This window comes from Nipponia nippon, unplaced genomic scaffold (assembly GCF_047370975.1).
Source record: "Nipponia nippon isolate SJK-2023a ecotype South Korea unplaced genomic scaffold, ASM4737097v1 scaffold_9, whole genome shotgun sequence".
In the NCBI taxonomy this organism is placed as follows: domain Eukaryota; kingdom Metazoa; phylum Chordata; class Aves; order Pelecaniformes; family Threskiornithidae; genus Nipponia; species Nipponia nippon.
The window spans coordinates 41,947,611-41,968,831 of NW_028262413.1; the positions used below are offsets into that span (position 1 = coordinate 41,947,611).

Below are 21,221 nucleotides of genomic sequence, written 5' to 3' on the forward strand. Positions count from 1 at the left end.
CAATGGTAAAGAACATCTCCCAGATTTATTGCCTCCCTCCCTGTTGATCCTGCAATGAGATTTAATACAAATTTACCCAAGCTAGATCTATCCTGCATAGGAGATAGTAAGCAAAGCAGATGCAGGGGCTTTGCTGGGAGTTGAGAAAAGCCCAGCAGGGTCATTCTGCCACATCTTCCCTTGCTTGCGATCCCACCTGCAAGTGGAAGGTGACATGGGGCAGAACAGCCTTCTTCTGAGGGCAGCTGTGATGATAGAGCTTGGAGAGCATCTCCGGGACTGCCCCAAGCCCTCTCTGGGGAAACACAGTTATGAACAGGGCTGCACTTTCTGAGCATCAGACCCATGCAAGGTGCAGCGGATCAGACACACACAAACAGAGTTACTGTGATTTGAAGAATTTGAACTCGGAATCAAGAATTTGAATGCAGAACTCAGAGGAACGGTGACAGGCAAGCAAAGTGGCACTCAGTGACACTGTGATAGACTGGCTTGCGTTTGAGTTTTGCCAAGGCCTTGATACTTGGCCTATAGCGTACCAGAGCGCTGATAATAATTTGGCTTCTGAAGTGTTCCAACGTCAAAGCAACCAGTGCACTGTACCAAACACAAAATGCAATTAAACTAATGTATTGCGCTAGGGAGAATAAAGCTGAACTTCAGATTTGAGTTCCAATTTTTAAATGAGTGTGTGTGAAAATTAAATTAGTCACCTCCTGCATTTTGCATATGGAAGTGGTGCCACCAGTACAATCACAAGAACCATACAAGCAAACAATCAGATGAAGAGAGAATTTTCAGGCCCCATTTGTAATGCTGTCAATAATTACAAACGCCTGAGATGGAGATTAAAATCAGGTGAGCTGAGGAGGGGTAGCAGGCTATAAAACACAGGGCAGAGAAGAAGGGTGGAACATGTGCCTGGAGGGGCCCAGAAACAGCCAAAGGAGGGATAATTCCTAGTGCTTATACAGCCTGGAGAGGCCAGTAGCATCAGCACTGTGTTACAGGTGGGGAAACTGAGGCACGGAGTGGGAAGGTATCTTTCTAGATGTCACCTGCTGATGGAGCCGGGATGAGTGGCTGGACTTTCAGTTCCACTTCTTTGCTCTGTCCCTTTGATAAGTACAAGGGATTCATGCTGCCCTGTAAGTCCATCCCTGTTTCCTTTCTGAAAAGCCTGTAGCTCCATGCTCCGCTTCAGTGTTAGGTTACCAGAAGCAGCAATGGAAATCTGCCAGTGGAAATATTTAATGCTCCCATTGTCTGGACTAATTTGGGCGTCTCTGCGTGGAGAGATGTTGCAGGGTGTAGACAGCCCCCCCATGTGCACTGGCAGTGCTTTTTTTGTAGTTAGGAGCTGCAATTCATTATTCCTCAGTAAGGCACCTCCTCATATTACCTGGTTGTCTCTTTTAATAATACAAAATGATTGTGGATGGATTTCCATAGCAGACTACGTTCCACACTGTTGTGTCCACATGGCCTCTTAAGCACAAAATTGCACGGACAGTAGGATTTTTCCTGCTGCTGCTCTTCTGGCAGTGGACTCCCAAATTATAAACACAAGGGGATTTTAAACAGAACAGGCTTATCCTGCAGTAGAATAATCCCTGAAACATGGCACCTTCCCCAGCCTCGCCCTTTAGCCATCCCAGGCACAGGGGTCTTGAATGTAGCAATGGTCTAATATATAAAGAGGAGAGATGAAGGATGCCAGCATAATATCCAGTCATGCTGGGATTCCCTTCTGCTTACAGCTAGAAACATGCCTCTATGACAGCAATTAAAAAAAAAAAAATAATCCCCCATGTAATGAAGAACTCTGCTAGAGAGCTGCAACGTTTAGGTGCTGGGTTGGATTTTATTACTGTGATGAAATTACACAAGCTTCGCCTCTCTCCCTTGCCTGCTGTGCAGCTTCTCACTCTCTTCCCTTCTCTTTGGCTGCCTCCGCACGCTCCCTCCCCACTCGCTTTGCAGCCGGGGTGGGGGAGGCAGGGATGCAGGTAGGACAGGCAGCCCTGGGCTCCCTTGGCTGGGATCCCCTGGGCTGCATCATTGGCATGCGGCGCCCGGCAGGACTGCATCACTGCTAGAGGAGATGCCAGCGCAGAGCCTGGCTGTGCCGCACACCACGCTGCGCCGCGCAGGCAGCAGCACCGCCGACAACTTGGGGTGTTCAAGGTAAGAGCGAGTTGCTTCTTCTGCTTCACTGAAAAGGGGTGACAGGCAGCTGCTGGAAAGCTGGAAGCCCGTGGGGTCTCAGTGCTGAGCACTGGGCAGCCGGGGAGGCAGCTCGAGGGGCAGGGAAAAGCTCTCTGCAAAAAACTAAAACAAAAGATGCCACTGAAAATGAGGATGCTCAAGGGCGCGGAGTCAGTGTCTGAGTTGGGATGAATTGGTGGGAACTGTTAGGGACTCTGTGAGCTTAATGAGATTGGAGGGGTCAGAGCAGCGGTGAGTGAAACAGCAATTTAAACTAGCCCTTCTATGCTGCCTAGCTGCCCTTGTCTCTGCAGCGAGCGGAGGAGCTCCTGTGCTTTAACACCGAGTTTTAACTCGGGCTGAAGCAATTTTTAAAGGAGTGCTCCCGGTGTGTGTCCAGGTCGCGGTGGGCTGGCGGGGAGAAGGAGAAAGTGTTTGCATGGGGGAAGGCGCTGTCGTGTCCACATGGGAGCTGTGTGTGACTGTGTGGGTGGTGGCACCCCCGGGCTGTGCGTGGGTGTGCCGGTACCGCGCACACGCCGGCCCCGCTTACCCCGCTGGTTACTGCACTGCCGGCACCCATTTTAATTGTCCTCCCGTCATTATCCTTCCCAGTCTGCAGGAGAGCTTAAATGCAGATAAAGCTAAAACCTGCAGTTAGTCACCCCTGCTAGGAAGGATTAAATGAAGCCGTAGAGAGAAAGTAATGATCTGGGGGGCTGGCGGGGCTGGGTCTCTGAATGGTGGCTGTCGTGGGACACAGGTTCTCTGGCAAGAAGTTCCCGTACATGTGTGCATGCCTGTAGCACATCCTATAACACAGCCAGACATACATCTCTGCAGGGACTATTTTTCTTTTAGAGGGCAAGTGTTGTTCAAGGGAAATTCTCACTACATATGTCAAACTGCAGTAATATGATCTGTAATGCCAAGATCCCATTAAAAATAATGGGTAGGAACTGGCTCCACAAGGACGTTACTTGTCAGGGATGACTTCGTCTCAGGAAAAAGAGTAACAACCTGATGATTATAATGTGTAGGTGAGAAGCAGTGCTGTGCTCCGTGTGTGCTGAGGGGAACCCTCGCTGTGTTCAGGCTGGGCACTTGTAAGCACATACTAGGGCTTAAAGGAGTCTCCTGCCATGGGGAGTCAGGGCAGAAACTTCAGGTAGGATGAGAGTAAGTCGTGTCTGACATGGCATGAAATTGCTGTTTCATGACTCCTCTGGATCCCTAGTGTTATCATTTGGGGGAAGAAAGAGGAAAAGGCTTAATTCTCTGACTTACTTAGCCAGGTATGGAAAATACAGTAGTGCTGCACTGATCATCCCAGGGTGAAAGCGCTGAGCCAGATGTCTGCTGCTCACTTGGAAATACACCTTAGTGTCTCTGCCCTAAATGACATGTGGCCCTAACCCTTCATGCAGTGGGATGCCGATGGTCAGACTGCCCTGTCCTACAGGACAACCTGGAGGAATGAGTGGGAGCAGAGGCAGCATCCAGGGCGTCTTCTGATTCTTCTTCCCAATGGAAAAGCCCTCTTCCACCCTCCAGCAGAAAGAGAAGGGGAACATCTCCCCCCCCTGCAAGAGAGCTCCCACAGGCAGCAGTCATCTCCACGGGGGCCCTGGGTCTCAAGAGCTGCACGAGGTCCTAGTTAGCTCCTGATGGCTCCCCTCTTCTGGGCTGTGCTGGGAAAGGCATGTCCACTGGTATTAAATGAACTCAGCTGGAGATCAGATCTGCAATGACATCTTTGGTTTTCCTGACATGATTTTGCAAATGCATAATGCAAGTGCTGGAGGAACCCTACCAGAGCACCAAAGCCAGGCCCAGAAAGCAGCCAACAGGAGACAGCCGTCCTGTTCAGCTTGCCCAGTTATGAGAGGTCCATCCCATGAAGTAACTATGCTATTTGCAGCCATTTATGTTCTGGAACATCTTTGAAAGAAAGTCACTGGCACCTGACAACTATTGATTGAGGGAGCTGAGCTGGAGGTGGGAGGCCAGCTTTCATGCCTTTTTGTGCCAGGCTCTGATGCAGCTCCTCAGCCTGCAAGTGGGTGCTCCCCAAAAGGCAGCCTTGTGCATGCAGATGATCTCTGCAAATCTGGCTGCTTGTCTGCAGCTAGGGTGTAGGCATCAGCTTTTGTAAGTGCAGTTCGAAGTGAATGTGAAAAATCCCATGATGAGAGTACGAGCAGCTGACTTGGTATTTGGTACAGGTGCAGCATGAGTTTAGCTTCAAACCAGGAATTGATCCAGCCTGTACCTGCAGGGAAAAGGCAGGATGCTGAAGGCGCATCCCTTTCTTGCTTGTAGTAACCTCTGAGCTGGAAGCATTGCTTTTGGTGAAATGAAGTGGAAAAGATGAAATAGGCAGAAAAATCCCCCATGATCCGTGGTGATACTGTTCCACCTGTACAACATGCTGTGGGACAAAACTTGGTGAGGCAGGTCTGGGTTTTGAGGCTCAGCCTGCACCTGATTCAGCATAAGCCCAGCTCCCTTCCTCACCTGTGCTGAGTGCCAGCCCCTGGGTTCTCCCTCCTCTGCTCAGAGCTGTTGTGGGTGGCTTCTTCCTGGCCTGGCCACAAAGTCCCAGGGTTGCGAACGGTCCTGCTGGGGAAGCCAAAGCCGGCCCCAAAAATCCTCTTCCTGCACCGTCACGTCGGCAAATTGATTTTCCAGATCATGAGCTGAACCTCCGAAATTGTTCTCTTCTGAAAAGATTATGGAGTTACTCCCGTGCTAATGAACGCTTTAATGTTACGGTGACTAAAAGTCCCATAAGGACTTTAATAGCCAAAAAAAGACACTGTAGGAAAGGGGAGCCTGCGTTGGCTGTGTCAGACCATCTGGGGCAGAGGGGAGGAGGAAGATGACTGAAGCTGGAAAACAAGAGAAGCGCGAGGAGAGATGTGTGGTCTGCTGGGAAGCTGCTGAATCCATCAGGGATACCTCCCGCAGCTCCCAGCTTTATCCCTCTTTCTGCGAGGGCGAGCAGGAAAGGTAATGTTACCCATTGCTTTTCCTTTTCAGCAACTCTCTGGCAAATACCCGTCCCCTCCGGCAGCAGGGACAGCTCAGCTCCTGGTGACCTGCTGGGAGAGCCCCGAGGGTGGGTGGCAGTCTGGTCACCATCCCCAGCTCCCAGGGCAGGCTGCTGCAACCTGCTGTGGGATTATCCGAGTTTAACACTTACCCTTTTACCCTCCCAACGTGGGGCTGTCAGGCTCTGTAGTTCAGGACTGTGACACTGGTTTCCAAATATGCAGTAGGACAGTATATACCCTGACTTCACCAAAGGAGTCTGGCATTTATTAGGGAGAAAATATGCTTCTTGGGATGAGTCTGCCACAATCCTGCTGGCTTTCACAGAGCTACAGTCTCGCCTCTGCTTTACTAACCCCGGTTTTGTTGCACGGTAACTCCATGCGTTACAACCGGGTTGTTCCAGATTTGAGTGAGAGCAGAGTTAACCCCCAAAGACGGGACGGGGAAGCAGTGCAGGGAAAACATCTCCATGCTCCATGATCTGCAATGCAATGGGAAGGCTGGTCTATATTTAGGCAAAGGCTCTGCACAGAATGGGTAATCCTCTTTCCATGAATTATCCAGCCTGGGGATTAGATTGCTGTCAACTCCCCCCAGGCCTCCCCTGCTGCAGCCAGGCTCGGGGGGAGCAATGGCTGGCGGGAGGGAGGTGCGGGCAGGTTGCTGATGACTCATTTGGCTGCTGCCAGCCCTGCCAAGTGCTCCGAGAGGTCACCGCGGGCCCAGGCGCAGCGTGACACACGAGTGACGTGCAAGGCGAAAGGGAACATTATGGCATCCCGATTAGGAAAGAACACAGAGCTTTATAAATAATTGCAGAGAGGAGGGAGTGCGGCAGCAGGTAGGAGGAGGGACAAGAGACCCAAAGCAGCAGTTTTCCATAGTGTAATATCCTCGCTAGACTTTTGCAAGCTGTTTCTCTAACCAGAAAAAGGGATGCTTTTTGAACTACAGCTGATAGATCTGAGAAGATGCTCCCAACCCACCTGCTTGGGCTCGCTCTGCCTATGCGATTCTGGGGATGCAAGTCAGTTCATCTATTTGGAGTGCGAATGGATCACTGTCAATACTCCATTAAAATGTTGAAGGGAGGCCAATAACACAGCTCAGGGACAGTGAGGGTGTTTGGGGGGAATGGGATGTGAGGAGGGAGGCAGGCTGGATTGCGCCAAAACCTGAATATTTCACTCACAGTCATGGGGCAAGTGCCCCCTGCATAGAGAAGACAGATTTCTGTCCTTTACCTAGTGCACAGCTGCTACAAAAAAAGAGTCCTGTCACTAGTCTCACTCTGAGGACTTGTATATGCCATGGAGGAGACATCCTTGTCGCCCCTACAGATGGGTCTTGGGACAAAGCTTTGGTGCAGAGAAGAATGAGGAAGGCTCGGCTGTGCCATGCTGGGCTGTGGCTGACACCCAGCGCTGCAGGGATGGCAAAGGGGTTCTTCCTCCTGGTGCTGAAGGCAGCAGAAAAAGGCAGGGATCTGCCTGTGAAGCAGGAACAGAGTCCTTGGCCAGGAGACTCAGACGGCTGGCACCGCTGATTTTCTGTATCTGGGTTTGTGGTGGCACCACTCTTTTTCCTTCCCTAATCTCTAGAAGCTGGGATCTATCTCAAAACTAGTATGGTTTTTCTTCCTTCACTCAGCTTTCCATGCTTTAGCTAAGAAATCAGCTCAGGGTTTCGATTTCCCCAATTTCCTTCGCATTTTACTGCTGCCTCGAGGTCTTGTCACCTTGTCCTGGAGTTACATCCCCCTGGATGCTAACCCTGTGGACTCCACAGTACAGCTGCCATCCCCCAGGCTCACCCTGGCCACCCTCATCTGAACTGCTGACAAGTCAGGTTTATTCATGGGGAAGTCAAGTGCGCCAAGGCACTTTGTTTTTCCTGCATTTAAATCAATTTATTCTACTCTCTGCTGCTTATCCTACATAACCTAAATCAGGATTTCGATCCTATTGTATTTTCCCCTGGCCAGAACTAGGACAAATCAAAAGCCTCATCCTGCTGTTCAGCATTCCCACTTTTACTCACATCATCTAGAGGGTGCCATTTAAATAACTTCAGGGGAGTTTGAGTTGAACAGGGAATAAATGACCGGGCTCCCAGCTCACTGCTAGGAAGGGAAATACCTTGGCTGGCCCTGCAGCTCCTGCCTTGCCCAGACACACAGGCAGAGTCAGTGCAAACCCTGCCGTGTTTCTGCATGTGAGCTAGAAATCACCGGAGAAAGCCTGGGTGGAAGAGGGAAAGCAAAGAAGGGAAAAACCAGGGAAAGTCTTTGCCTCTAACGTGAGCTAGTGTGTCTTTCCTCCCCGTGTCGAACATCCTCAATTTCCTGTTTAACTTAAAGTCAACACATCTGTCACGTTAGCATCTCCCGCTGCCTGGTTCCGCCAAGCCACCCCCCTCCCATCTGCTCTCCCTCCTGCCTCCAGCCTCCCTCCGCTCCTGTCGCTTTGTGGCTGGGGTGGGGGTGTGTGCGTGCGCCTGTGTTTTCTGCTGGCTGATGGACTTTTCCATTGCTTGTGCTTCAGTACCTGGATGCGGCCGCAGTGGGATGATCGGCTTGGCTTGCAGAGCATTTACTTCTAATCTCCGGCTTGTGACATCCTAGCAGAAAAGGGCAACCCTTTCAGGAGCAGCTCCACGGGCTAGAAAGAGGGGAAATGGCTGGTGAATGGCTGTGATGAAATATTTCCTAGTTCTGGTAAGCGATGCTTTTCTCTTTGGTCCCTTTCTGGACAATCAGTCCGGATGCAAAAGTAATAAGGCTTAATGGGGTAAAAGGCAAAGGGAGGGGAGCTGAAGAATAGACAGAAAAAAACAATGAAGCCCGTTCGGTTTGTACTGAAGCTTTTCCAGGGGTCAGTGCTCATCAAAGCAATTTAATTACTATTAGCGAGAGGCTGGGAGCCGAGCAGATCAGACGATTTGTGTGCCTGGGCAGTCAGAGCAGCTTTCACTCGCATGCAGTTTCATCGCCTACTCTCTGTGTTTTTTCCTACGTGATTTCCAGCTTGGTCTGGAGCACATTAGGAGCTCATGGCCAAGCACCAGTGGTGCTCTCCAGGGGGTAGTTCTAGTTGAGCCACTACCTGAATGCAGCTTTTTCTGCCTTATGCTCTTTACTGCAGGAGTTTTGGAACACCATTCATGAATTCTTGCCCCTATGTTGATGCATAAAACCCCTCAACTTTTCTAGCTGATAAACTATCTCCATCACAAAGTTTAACTTCAGGTTTTTCCCTGAAACCAGTCCCCTAGGTGCTGCAAATAGCAGATATAGTGAGAGGTGCAGATGAAGATGTTTGGAAGGAAGAGGACCTAGCTGGACTACCCGCTGCTGGGACTGTGAGCTATCTGATGTCCTGGACATTGGCTTACTCTAAATGAGAGGTTTGCGAGTCGGTTTATCTCACAGGACTCGCAAAATGGGCATCCTGCTTCTAAGTGGAGTGACAGCAGAGCTCTTGGACTAGAGGTGAATTTAGGGCTCTTGTTTAAAGAGGATCAGGGAATAATAAATCTAAGAGCAGCCTTTGCAATCTGGCTGTATTGAATCTGCAAAGGTCTGTACATAACATACCTCTGTTGACAAAAAACAAAGGAAAAATACAGTGGTGAAGCTTTGGCAGTTTTGCTGACAGGTATAAAGCTATGACCTTCTTGACAGACCTGTGTTCCACCCAAAAACTGGTGCAAAATTTGGTTTGGGGATACCAAAACAAATTCTTTCTAGATTTATTTATGACAGGCAGAGCTAAAAACTACTCCTGGAGAGCACTGCAGAGATGATTTGCTTATAAAAATATTCCTCTCATGATGTATTCATACAGAAACCTCTGCTTGCTGAAACTCACGCATTTCCTATTCTTTGATGTTAGATACCGTGACACTTAGAGCGGGGCGCTCTGGTTAGTGTGCTTATTCTAGAGCAACCTTGAAGTTTCAAGCACCAGTTACATTAAATCTAAAGAAAAAGATCCTCCTCTCCTCAGCAGCAAGTTTTGGCTTGGGTTTTTGTTTCACGTGTGTTTCAGGGTGACAATATTTTGTACCAAATCTATGTTTGGCGAACAGTGGATGAAGAGAAGACAGGGAAGTGGAAGGGGCTTTGGGTCACTCTGAATCCCGGCACTGTGTAAGCAGGAGAGAGTGTAGGAATTGCTAAATTTATTGTCTTTGGGGGGCTGCTGATTGTGAGAAAATCTTCTTAGAGAGGACAGCTTTTCCTTCCTCTAACCGCAACACCACGGTTTGTTTCAAAAGGTTGAAATCCTTCATTCCATGTTTCCTGGAAAAACACTTCTGAGCACCAGAAATGTCTATAAATTGTTTTTCTTGTTGAATTATCTTCTAAAACTGACAAGAATGTTGATGTCAGAGTATCTTTGCTGTCAGTTTTATGTTTGTGTGCGCTTGACTTTTCTTCCACGTTCAGGCTGAGATGCTGGCCAGTGGTTACTGTGCTCTCTGCTCTCTCCTGGTCCCTGCTGCAGTGCTGCCTGAAAGGGCTCGTTTCCCCTGTGTAATTAATGGCTCTGTAATATTTATAAAGAGAAAATCCTCATACCCATCTGTGGTAATTTTGGTACGTCTGCCAAGACAAAATTTTAGGGCCAAATGAATATGACAATATGCTACATGTACAGATTTTTATAGCATCCCAAAGATACTTCCTGAGAGATGCTGATTTGATGTTGGGGAAGTGAAGGACAGATCCTAAAGTCTTTGTCTCTGGATGGAAAGAGAATTGAATGTGCTACAGAATTAATGAATGTTATGACTTCTAATTGAATTTTAGCCATTCTCATGGACATTTGGGCTATAAAGGATGGATTTCCCTTGTGAAAAAATCCATTTAGTAAGGGCAGGGAGTCATATGAGATCCTAAATGAAGACTACTCCAGATCATTCCTGTGAAGACTCTTGGCGTCAGTGTCATTACCTCTTCAAGACAAGATAATCAAGGAGATGGAAGATGAAACCTTTCCTTGCCAGGGAAACTTCCACATTATTTGATTGAAATTGGAATCCAGTTGCCTTGTGCTTGTCTTTCCAGATTTTTCTTATCACATCTGCTAAATTGCCACCAGTTATTTGCGTTTTAGATGAGGGCTTCCTCCCGCACAACCCATCTGCTCAGCCTGTTTGTTCTTCCCGTGCAGTCACGACTTTGTGATCACGTTTATGTCAGTAAAAACACACTGGTGTTGGGGGGAGAAGGAAGAGGGGAACAAGGTGGCCGTGCAGATTCCCTTGGCTGGGTTGAATTCAAAAGAGGAGTTGGGTTGAAAAAGGGGGAAGAACCTCTTATGGAAGAACCTCTTATGAAAGGGAGCCAGGAAGTTCAGGACACTTTGAGGACAAATATTCTCTTTCTAGTACTATCCTAGCGGATCCTTATGATTAGACAGCATAGACTTTCCCACATCTAAGGTGACATAGCTCACCTGGGCATGTTCTTGACTGCCTTAATGCTAGAGAGGAAGAAAAAATCAAAGCTTTTCTTGCTTGGAGGTGGCTGAAATGTAAGAGCACTTTATGGTATTTTAATCTGCCTCATTAAAGTGGAGGGGCTACAGGTTTTCAGAGATGTTTCTGCTCACCTTGGTGTCACAAACCTGGGGAAAAGACTATAGATAAAGAGGGATATGATAGAGATGGGGCCACAAGAGATGTGGGCTTTTTCCAAAGTCCCGCAACAACTGGGAACTGGTTCTCAAACGCTTCCAGCCCACTGCAAGGGAGGAAATCTGACCCTAATTCCCCTCACCTACTTCCACTGAAGCTCCAAGTGGGCACCAGCAAGATCAGCCGCTTCTTGGGGAGGGACATTTGTCCTTCTGCGCCCCCACGCCACATTCACTCGCAGCCCAAATTCACAGATACTTTAGCAGAACTGTCTCGTTGCAGGGATCTAGTGTGCATTAATTATGGGCATGTGTAGAAGAGGTGTTAAATGATTTATACACAGACCCAGATTGAGAAATCCCAGTGGTTTCTTCTGATGTGTAGCCGCTGTTGGCAATTAGTCAAGCTTTCCTGGCATTCAGGAGGAGCTGAGGAGCCTTTTTTGCTTGTGATACAGACCCATAGTTGCTGGGCTGAACCTCCCCGGTGAGCCAAGGCTAGTAGTGACCAGCATGAAAGGAGCGTGGAGCCCATTTCCAGCAGGGCGAGTGCGTGCATGACGAATCCTGCCGTCACTGCTGCCGTTTATTAGCCCTTCTGGGGACTGTGGCGATGGTCTGACGTCACGCCACCCTTGGGAACACAGGGAATGCCTTTTGCATTCTCAGCACCAGAGAATGGCAGATCAAAGTGGAGTAATTTTAATTAATCTTGTATTTATGATTTATCACTAATTGAATGTGCTTTCAGTGCTTTTTTTCCTTCTTTTAGATAAGGGTGTTTAGGGTTGGTTATTAGTATGTATTTTATAATGCTAGCAAGATAAGATCCTTTGTTCTTAGGAGCTCAGACACTGCAAATCGTCAGAGATGCTGCCTTTGCTGTGGCCGTGCTCGGTGTGGTGCCCACGGGTGCTGGGCAGCACAGGCACCTCCAGCCCAGGGTGTCCAGCAGCAGGGGAGGGAGAAGCCAGAGCTTCACTGGGCTGCTGGGGGGACTGCAAGGGGCTGGCGAGGGTGCAAGACTCGGGGGCTCTGGTAGGAAATGCTCACGGACTTCTGACCAGAAGGCATTTGGTATTTTGACACATTTTTGAAAAGCCAGCCATGGCCACTGACTAAAGCAGGACACTTCAGGGGCTTCTTACGGCTTTATTTTAAAGCAACATTTCTTTAGCCTGGGGGCTAAAAGTAGAGTCTGCATTGAATGCTGCAAAGCCAACCCACTGAAGGATGTCGTCCTTTCAACCCCTCTAATACCCCCAACACACACAGGACAGGCACTAAGGGAATGAGGAAAGATTAGGAAAAAGCCTAAATTTGCCCACACACTACAAGTTCTGCAAAGCCTTGTCTGTAGCCAAGATTTACACCCAACCTGCTTTAAAACCAGAAAGAAGTGGGAGAGAGCTCAAGTCCTGCTGACTTACAATTACAGGGTGCTGAGCACAGCAATTTCCCAGCCATCACTAGGAAAGAAAGTAAGATTTACACCTGGAAGGCAGCTGAGAAGTTGGAAGAGAGGAATGAAAAATAAGGTGCTTCAAAGCCATGCTGTCTGAAAGCTGCCGGGGCTAAAGGCGCAGGCTGAAACGGGGCTCCCGTTTGGCTTCCTACCGCAGCAAGTGTGTAAAGGAGGCGAGTGCTCAGGCTGGAGGGAGGCTTGGTGAGGACGGGAGCGCTCACCCCCCCCTCGCCTGCTCTGTGCCAGGCAGCTGCTGCAGGTTCCTACTGTTTCAGGCCATGCAGCTGATTAAATATTGAAACGGTTTGGTTGCTGTTGCTTGAAAGCTTCTGTCTGGATGAAAATGAAGTTATGTGAGGACAAGTTTGTGCTGGTGCAATTAGTCTCTGTTTAAATATGGCTGACCGTAAACAGACCAAAAATAGCTTTGTGGGTTTTAACGTAAAGGCAGTGTTAGGACATGGGTTTGGGTTACTCCTTTCTGTACCCAAGGTGTAAGAGAGCTCAGGGAGGGGGGTATTGCAGATGAGGGTCAGGCTGAGTTTTCAGAGAGACCCCGTGGCATTCAGAGCCTGTTACAGGTGCTCAAAGGCTGGTTGTGATGGGAACTAACGCCTGAGGTTTGCGTGTTCACACAGCAGCCTTGCTCCAGGCTCGCATCCCACACACCCCTGACACCCTGGGAGAGATAGTGATGGATGGAGATGCAGGCAGAGAGAGGGGAGGGAGAAGGGATTTGTTATGGGTTATAGGATTAGGCAGAGGCAGGAGGAGAGTTAGGATTACCGGTAGGGGCCAAAAGTGGATGGAGGGAGAGATGAAAAGGCTTGACGTTTCTGGGAGGCTGCTTATAAACAGTGGGAGCACTCTATGGAGAATCGAGCACCAGAGACCTCGACGTAACTAAGCAGTGGAAAAGGGAAGCCAAGGGTGGAGGAAGAAAGTCCTTTACTGACTAGCGGCACAGCCAAATTTCAAAGATAGAGAGGAAGTGTTGCTTTCAGGTGGAAGTCGAAAAACTGACTTCTGCTCCCCAGCCAGGCCCACTGTTGCACTCTCATCTTCTGAGAAGATACGAAGGGCATTTTCCAGCTTGTTAGCTGTGCACAGTCGCGAGCTTCCTAAACTTTATGGCTTGGTGCCTTCCTGACAGAGCACCGAAAGGGCAAGCCTTCGTGGTCCCCATCAGTGGGTACTAGAGATTTCCCATCACCCCCCTGAGCTTTTGGATAACCTGGGTACTGGATCCACCCACAAAGGTCCCAAAATCATTAGTAACACCCATTCATGCTTCCATGGGTTTGTACAAAATTGGTTCTTTTCTGCATCCAGCCCCACTGAGGATGTAGCGATTTTGATCTCTCAGTGGTCTGTGTACTGCAGGGATCACAGCAGAAGAGCGACAGAGCTTGGCCCAAGACATTTCGTCAATTTGAGTAGTCAGAGAAGACACATTTGAGCTGGAAAAGAAGGTTCCCTTCATCACCTGAGTGTCCAAAATAATAGATGTTCAAATCTTCTGTCCTGTCACCAGGGGAAAACTTTGGAAAAATCTCTCTGATCTGGTTAACTATAAATATATCCAGAGAATAGTTATCCACTTGATTTTAATGTTGCTGTTATCTGCACAGATGCTGGGTAGTCTGCAGGCAAAGCACCAGGCACCCAGCAGGCAGACAGGCCAGCCAGCCTGGGGGAGATGGACAAGGTGGGTAAAGAGCTGCTGGTCTCACTGGGTCACGTAGAGGTTCGGGCAGAGAACGGCGAGGCAGTGTTTCACTCCTTCCTGCAAGGAGAGTTTGGTCCTTGCATTGGACTGCATTTGTTTTAATATGTAATCATCACTGAAAATTGGTTTCTGGTTGTTTTCATCTGTAAATTCAGTCAAATCTGCGGTAATTTTACTAAATATTTCTAGAGTTTGATGGTAGCATGCTATGGTAAGGAGTCCTGTAGAAAAGCCTGTGAGTAAATATACAAGCAAAGCTTTGCTTCCTCACAGCCTAAGTGAGCTGGATGCTATTCACTAAACCCAACAAGGAATTTAACAGCTAATTTTTTTCAGTGGTCAGGAAAAAGGGATCATATTTATCTTTCTTGTTCAGACTAAGAAGGTATGTCTGCAGCAGCATTTGCTGTTCACATTTTTATTATTCTTTAGAGCTAATTGAAACTTGATTTCAAAAATTACATTAATCAGTTCAGCTTATAGTAGCCATTAATCACTTCCTAAGTGTTTTTTAATGGTGTTCCGTGACAATTTTTAATTGTACTTGATTAGCAGAACTTAATCGCAACAAGGCTGATGGATGGATTCTCAGCTGAGCAAATCTGGATTAATCCACAGCCCTGAGGTTCTGATCCATAACATATTTGAAATCAAATTAAAAATCCAGTGTGATTAGAATGGGATGTGTGTTCATGGTGAAAGTCATATGATGTAATTTTGGCATCTTTTTGGTTCTTTCAGAGCATCTAGTATAGCTGTTCAGTGTCAATTACTTTTTCCTAATTGTTATAAAAAAGTTGTCTTTGCACTGGGAGGTGTTCCATCTGGAAGACTTCCAAAACAAAATACTTCCTTTGACATTTAGAAATCAAATTCTGAAACAGATTTTTATTCTTACTAGATTTAGATAAGCCATTTGACTAAAAGCCAACCAGAATTTCCGTCTCCAAGCAGTGTAATGTAAAATGCAGGACCTGATAGTAATTATTTAATTAACCATTGTTGGGCTTTTTTTCCTCATACCTGCTATGAAATAATACTATGATTTTTGGCAGGCTTAAAACATCTGAGACCATGTGGCTTAGCAGAAGCGTGTGACATGTAAGAAAGAAAATGCAGTCTATTACATCTGTGCTACACAGCTTTTCCCTCAAGCGGGAAATAACGCAGGGTCTGCCAACCCCAAAAAGTTGCAAAAAAGCTCCCTGTGCCAACGGTTCAGACATTTCACAGGAGTCTTGATCTCAGCAGCTGAGCCCTGCTGTGCACAACCTACTGCTCTCCCCGAAAGGAGCTCTTTAACTCTGGTGGAGGATGTGGCACCTGAATTATAAGAGGCAACCTTTGTATTCTTTGAGTTTAGTAAGTCTAGTTGTTGTTCAGTTTCTTCCTTGCTTTCATTCCTCCTTTCTTTCAGTTTAAAGTTTGTGGGAAGGACCCACTGTAGTGGGATCTCTCCTGAATGGGAAAGGCTATGGTGGAGGGATGGCTGCAGGAGCGATGGTGCAGGGCTCAGGGTCATCCACCCACAGACATCCACCTCCCCGCCGGGGAGCCGGTGGGTGCTTCAGTGGCCTTTCAACAGCAGCAAAATGAGCAGCTCCTCGCTCTGCCTTTACAGCAGGCCGGGCAGTGGCAGCTGGTGGAACCCTACCCCGTGGGGGCACAGGGGATAATGGAGCTGCTTCCTTGATTAACTCTGGCAGTGGCTGCTGAATTAATTAGTGGTCAAATCTAGGATGCTGGCAAAACGGTATTACTAATTTGTCCATGAATACAGCTTGGATCTGGGAGGGTTTGGAGTGAATTTCATCCCTACTGTTAGTGAAAATAATTTTCAAGATCTGTTTCAAAATGAGTGTTTGAGCAGGAGAAGCCATGGCTGTTTCCACTGTGAAATTACGCCGTGAGATTCAATCTATGTGAGATTTCAGTGCAGAGTCTTCCTACATGGCTTCATTTTGCATCCCTCTGGCCCTGTTTGCTCATGTCTGGACTGTCTTGCCCTTGCCAAGGGTGGTCATTCAGGTTTCACCTTCACACGGAGGGGCAATCTTGCTTGCTCCAAGCAAGGGAGATCAGGTTAAGCATGAGAGGCTCCTGAGAGGTGTCTAGAAATAATTCATTTACTGTGGTTGCAGAAGCAGAGGCTTGCTCTGACCAGCCATGCATGGTTAAAGCACATAAAGGCAGAGATCTCTCAGGATCCTGCTCACATGCAAAGCACAGATGGGATACACGAAGCCTTTCGTGATTTCACAGGGAGCAACCATTCAGGTCTGCATGCACTCAGAGCATCCCAGTGAGCGTGCCTGTCCCTGCAGCGGGAAAAGAGCCGTTAATAAATGTTCATTACAATAGTAACCATTTAGCCATTGGCTTGTCTCCATGCTAAGATCTGTTCATCAGCGACTCTTTGTTTCCTGCCAGTTCCAGGTAGACAGATGTGTTTTTTAAGGGGTGTTATGGAGACTATAAATGGCTTGGATCAGGATATTGCGTCTGTGCTGTGCCTGCTTTCATCAGACGCTCTTTGTAAAAGACATTGGAGATAACAGTCTTCTGAGTGGGTGATGGGAAAAAGGTGGAGTGAAAAGGGAGAAAGGGTGTAAAATGGAGTTGCTTGTTCAGTTACTGCTCAGTTACTGAGCACGGAGGGGGGTTTTTCTTTCTTTTTTCCCAGCAATTGCTGAGTCAAGTGTGCATATCAAAGTTTACTGAACAAGCCCTTTCTGCATCCTTATGCAAAATGTTTCTTGCTTGAAGACGGAGCCAATTACCGTGCATGTATTTACCCAGCTCTAGGAGCCTGCCTAGCTCCTATCTATGTTTCATGAGTCTCGACACTCCCTGAGGCTTGCCGCACTCTGCTCTGCCTGCAGTGAAGGGCTGCTCAACTGCAAAAGCCACGACGACTCAAGAGAAATGCACAAACAGATGAAGCTCCCTGGATTTACCTCCCCTGGCAGCCTTGGCCTTATCCCCTTAACACTGGGTGGCATTTGGACGCTCTTTCAGAGCCTGCCAGCAGTCAGGCACGCGGTAGCCACCAGCTGGTGCTCAATCTACCTGCCATTGGGCTGGCATAGAAAACAAGCTGCTCCTCACATCCTATGCCAGTTGGTAACCAATAACAGTACTAACTCCCTCCTGCCATGCTCTGGTGTCTTTTCCATCTTTAATTCATAGAAGGGTTAAAGCAAGGTCTCTTGCATTTTCTGGCTCATCTGTACAGTCAGTGCAGGGCTCACACTTACAGGATACTTCCCAGCAGTTTGTCTTTGATTTTCAGCAACCCCAGTGATGAGGTTTCTGTCTTTCCCCTTGAGGTCCTGTCCTTCAGCCCCAGAAATATTACTGTCAGGAAGCTTTGTCTGAACTTCAGCATCAGTTTGAATTTCAGGCTTTAACATCTGCTGCAAATGCCCCAGCACCTGGCCAAGCTGATCTCTCCTTCTCCAGCTCACTCCCCTTGTATGCTCCCATGCAAACATAGCCAGCTCTGTTTGAGAAGTAGACAGGGTGGGATTTTTTTGACTCGTCGATTGCTTAGAAACTTTCTTTTTATTCACAGTTGAAATGTCTTTCTGGCCAGTTCACACTCTCCTTGTTCTTGCATTCACGTTAGATTTGGAGCATTTTTTCATCCATTTTCTCTTCCACTGCTCTCAGCCCAGCTGGCTCCAGCTGGACAGTATGGGCAGCCCATTTACACTGCCCAGGGAAGCCAATGGGTTAATGTGAAAGAGAAGCTCCCCATCTCTCTTTGGAGAACATGCTCCTTCCCTCTGGTCAAAGAATGTTCATCCGAACATTTTATTCTCAAAAGAAGAAAGATCTGTTCTGGACAAATTAGAAATGTTTGAGAAGCACATGTTTCCTCTTCTCCATTGTAACTGAAAATGACTGAACCCACTGCAGAATTCTGACACCTTGGGGAAACCTGCCAAATTTTGAAGAAAAATAGTGGCTGATAAAAGTGAAGAAAAAGTTTATTAGCATCTCTTTTTTTCATAGAAAACCAGACTATTTTTTGACTCTTTTCCCCTGCTTTATCTGCCTGAATGAAACAAACAGACAAGCAAGGAGCAGAAAACACTTCAGACTGATTTTTTGAATATTCAAGGTTATTCCACTACCTTCTAGTAGATTCTCCATTTGCTGGGCTCTCTTAGAATTATGTGGAAGAAACAATGTCTGTTCCTATCAGCAGAACTGTATTTTTAGAAGGGATGCAGAAAATAGAGGTCAGGTAGTATTTCTTCAGGTAATACGTGGGCTTTCTGATAGTCCTCCCCTTTTTTCTCATTTTGAATTTACTTTAGGATTGCAATACTGTGGGTCTTGCCTGGTATTTGAACCCAACTGTGCCTATGTGATTTCTCTATATTGCTTTTACTGTGGAAAGAACAAATGACACATCAGAGTTAAATCTTCAGTCGTTGATAATGCAGCTTGTTATTCTTCTGGTTGGGATTGAGCCAAAGGAATAATCATGTTTATCTATGCAATGCATATCTCAAATCTGCAGTTCACATTGCACTGGGATCCAAACCCAGGTGAATTTATGACAGCTAATAACTGCTGTAATTAGGAACCTAATTAAATATCCTCTGATCTTACCCTTCTCAGAGTTGATCAGCTCAGGGGGCTGATTTAGATTCTCCTCTCTCTTCACACAGACTCATACAGTGAGTAAAGCAAGGATGATTTTCAGCATCCTTTGAAGTATTAGATGCTGGTCATCAGCATCCCAGAGCTCAGGGATGAATAGACCAGCAGCATGAGCCAATGTGGCTAGTAAGTTCCCACAAAATATATTGAATGTGTTAAAAAAATAAATCACAGAGTATGACTGAGCTAGAGAGGAGCCGGGAAGGGCAGGAAGGCTTTGCCACCTTCCAGCAGAGGAAGTCAGCGGTGCCCCAGCCATCTGTAACAGCGCAGCAGGCGATTTGTCACGTTGGTGTTAAAATGATTCTGAGAAGGATCTAATCTGTGTCTGGGGGCAGGTGCTGAGGGTGCTGTACAGAAGGATCAGCAGTTTTGCCTTCACTTGGCAACCAGGGTTACTCTACCAGAAGAAATCAGCGCTGTCCGTGAGCCAAGGGAGCTTTCTGCATGATGTCATGCTGCAGGGGAACCCCTTGCTGCAGAGACCACGGGCAGTGCTTCCCTCCTGCGAAGCACATGAGATGGGAGAAGCAGAAAGAAAAGTCAGGCAAAATTTCCCTGCCTGTACTGTGGGCTGTGTGACCTCGGACTGGCTCTCAGGGAGAGGTGGGTACCCTGAATGAGCTGGGCAGAAGTGGCTGTTGATCTGGACGAACAGCACTGAGGCACCCTTAGGCAAATATTAGGGATGAATTTGGGTTCACGAAGCCCTGCTATGTTTTGCAATCCACTGTACAGAGTAGCACACTTGTGCTGGCCACCCATGTCCGACCGCAGGGGAGTTCCCTGAGACTTTATAACAGTCAGACACATAGCAGCCGACTGGACACCCTTGGAAACAATTTTTTTTCTCAGCTTCCAACAAGTGAGGAGACTCATTTCTAAGAGAGCAGGTGGAGTTATTTCCCAGAGAAAACCCTGCTCAGCTCACAGTAAAATTTCAAGGTACATCACTTGCAAACAGGAAATGTCTGCAATCTTCTCAACCCTGCATCAAATTCTGGTACCCTAAATTCAGGCACTGTGCAGCTGGTGTTGAACAGAGGCATCCTGCAGAGCCTGGATCTCCACCAGCCTTGGAAGGAGAGTCTTGACAGGGACAGCTGGGCAGGTGACACCAGGGAAGCAGATAAAGCTGTCACCTTCACTCTGTAGAGGATTGCACTGCTTTTAGCCACAAACTTTTACAAGAGGTATGGCCGTACTAAAACCCAAAAAACCACAATGGGCCAAATGGCTCACCTGGAAGATGTTGTATCTGGCTCGGGTTAGTTTGGAGGTGTAGTGTGGGTTGGCTGGTTTTTTGCTCTCTAGCCCTGTGGAAAAAATATTGTGTCTGGATCTTACGTGGTGGTGAACAGACTTGCACAGCAGTGCATGGCAATGGAAAGCAGTGAGCTGTGAATAGCCATGTGTTGTGTTGCGGCAGCTGTGGCATGTGGCCTGTGAGTGCCTCCAGTAAGGGCTGTGGGCCAGCCCTGGAGGAAAGTCTGGGCACCAGCACTGCAAAGCATGGAGGTCTGGGCAGGACCCAGCCCCAGTCATGGTTTATTAGTAACTATGGAAGCCTCCACTATCCAAGGCATGCCCAACCCTCCGCTTCTCTACAGGGAAGTGAGAAATGTGTTTTATCTGGAAATAAAAGATCCTTCCACAGACCAGTTTTAAAACCCATCTCATCCCAATCACAGCAGCAAACCCATTTGCTGTTGAATAGAGGCAGGCAGCGCTTGGCCCTCTTCCAGCACTGAGCTTCAAACACAACAGGCACGTCAATGCCTTTTGCTCACAGCTCTGTGCCCATCACTAGATCCATTTGTGGTTCTCATGCGCACAGGAACTGCAGAGACTCGGAGCTGTCCTTGTTCCATATTCATTACCTGGATTCCTCATAGCTGCGCCTTGCAGGAGAAAGCTAACAAGTGAATTTAATGTTCAGGCAAAGCACCAACTTTACAGCCTTGAAAACCACCCTCCTCTACACCACAAGCATACCAGTTTTCCCAAGCAACAACCTTTTACCTGTCCTTGTCCAGCTGAGATACAACATTGTCTGCCTCTGTTCCCTAGCATCTCACAGCATATTTGGGAGGTAGAAAGCACTGAATCTCATTCCCAAAATGGGAAATAAAGGCAGAGACAGCAGTCACGCAGAGCCTTACAGAAATCCTGTTGCAGAGAAAGGACTTTGTATATAAAATGTCCATATGTTAATCATGGGTCCATATCCCCCTTCCTACCATCACTTCCCTCCAGGGATCTCATGCAAGCCAGAGGGGAACTAGTCAGCTCTTGCCCCTTCTGCTTAGTTTGCAGTGACAGGACCTGTTACTGCAAGCTTGGCACTGTGGGCTTCAGTGCTCTGGATGCTTATTCCTGGGTAACCAGAAAGATTTTGCAACCACCAGCAGATTTTGCATTCGTCACTAAAGTGCCATCAGAAAGC

At 47.7% G+C, this 21,221-nt stretch overlaps 1 protein-coding gene across 3 annotated transcripts in view; it reads left to right on the forward strand.

Moving 5' to 3' along the window:
- Positions 1–934: 934 nt before the first annotated feature.
- Positions 935–21,221, forward strand: part of SV2B (synaptic vesicle glycoprotein 2B) — a 69,079-nt gene continuing 48,792 nt past the window's right edge. Inside the window, exons 1-3 of one of the 3 annotated variants that reach the window (XM_087744608.1) lie at positions 935–1,010; positions 1,984–2,187; positions 7,809–7,981. The gene's annotated coding sequence lies outside the window, so the exon portion shown is untranslated. Of the gene's footprint in view, positions 1,011–1,960; positions 2,188–7,808; positions 7,982–21,221 lie in introns of those variants that run through there. The other 2 variants (XM_087744607.1, XM_009470063.2) reach the window with 2 other exon arrangements.